This window comes from Penaeus monodon, chromosome 27 (assembly GCF_015228065.2).
Source record: "Penaeus monodon isolate SGIC_2016 chromosome 27, NSTDA_Pmon_1, whole genome shotgun sequence".
In the NCBI taxonomy this organism is placed as follows: Eukaryota; Metazoa; Arthropoda; class Malacostraca; order Decapoda; family Penaeidae; genus Penaeus; species Penaeus monodon.
The window spans coordinates 3973104-3973340 of NC_051412.1; positions in this window are offsets into that span (position 1 = coordinate 3973104).

The following is a 237-nucleotide window of genomic DNA, read 5'->3' on the forward strand; positions in this document are numbered from 1 at the left end:
CTCGCCCACGAGTGCAGGGTTGCCATTCCTTCCGGCGATCGACAGTTTCCTCACGTCCTGTTGGCGACGCTGCGACTTCCGCCGGAAGGGCAAGACCGACTTTATTTTATTAATTTTTATTTATGTTGCGGGAAATGTCTCTCACTGCGTCACTTGTTACGTGATATAGTTAGTGTTTTATAAGTTTGAAAAGATGTGTGGGTGAGTATGCTCTCATGACTTTCGTATTACGTTAAA